At 36.3% G+C, this 1,075-nt stretch overlaps 1 pseudogene; it reads left to right on the top strand.

The window, feature by feature from the left end:
• The first annotated feature begins 755 nt into the window (after positions 1-755).
• Positions 756-856, top strand: LOC115526597 (annotated as a pseudogene).
• The last annotated feature ends 219 nt before the right edge of the window (positions 857-1,075 follow it).

A 1,075-nucleotide genomic window follows, 5' to 3' on the forward strand; every position in this document is an offset into this window, starting at 1 on the left:
GTTGATCCAAGCAATTTAGAAAACAGTGTGGCATTCTTTTAAATTTAAATATTCAAATATCCTCTGACCTTGTTTTGCTTCCAAGTATATATACAAAGACATTTTGGCATTTGTGTCCTGTGAGATATATATAAAAATATGCATAGCATCATAATTCATAATAGCAATAAATATGGAAATGGCAGAAATGTCTTTTGACAGGAGAAATAATAAATTGTGATACATTCTCAATAGAATATTATACAGCAGTGAATATTATTGAATTAATGTTCCATGTAAAATATGAAATTTAATGTCATAATGCGATATAAAAAAAAAAAACAAGCAGGTTTACAGGAGCGCCTGGGTGGCTCAGTAGGTTAAGTGTCAGATGTCAGATCAGGTCATGATCTCATGGTTCGTGAGTTCAAGCCCCTCATCAGACTCTGTACTGACAGCTCAGAGCCGGGATCCTACTTCCGATTCTGTCTCTCTGGCCCTCCCCAGCTCATGCTTTGTCTGTCTCTCTCTTTCAAAAATAAACATTTGAAAAAATTTTTAAAAAGCAGTTTACATAAGACTACATATTCTTTAAAAAGCAAGGCCAAGAAATATATGTGTATACTAAAAATACATTAAAAAGCGAGCTAACATTAAACAAATTGACTATACCTTACCACTTGGTGGTGACAAGTGGATAAGAAAAAGGCATAAATATCTAGATTCAAGTTGTTGGTAATGTTTTAACTTGACACACAGTAATTTCACCAAAATCAGTGCTCGCTTTGGCAGTACATATACTAAAATTGGAACAATACAGAGAAAATTAGCATGGCCCCTGTCCACCAATATCCATTATATTATTAAAAATAATTATATAAGGCCGCCTGGGTGGCTCAGTCAGTTGAGTGTCCGACTTTGGCTCAGGTCATAATCCCACAGTTTGTGGGTTCAAGCCCCGCATCGGGCTATGTGCTGACAGCTCAGAGCCTGGAGCCTGCTTTGGATTCTGTGTCTCCCTTTCTCTCTGCCCCCTGCCTTGCACTTAGTCTGTGTCTCTGTCTGTCAAAAATAAATAAACATTAAAAAAATAAAT

Source organism: Lynx canadensis, chromosome D1 (assembly GCF_007474595.2).
Source record: "Lynx canadensis isolate LIC74 chromosome D1, mLynCan4.pri.v2, whole genome shotgun sequence".
Classification (NCBI taxonomy): domain Eukaryota; kingdom Metazoa; phylum Chordata; class Mammalia; order Carnivora; family Felidae; genus Lynx; species Lynx canadensis.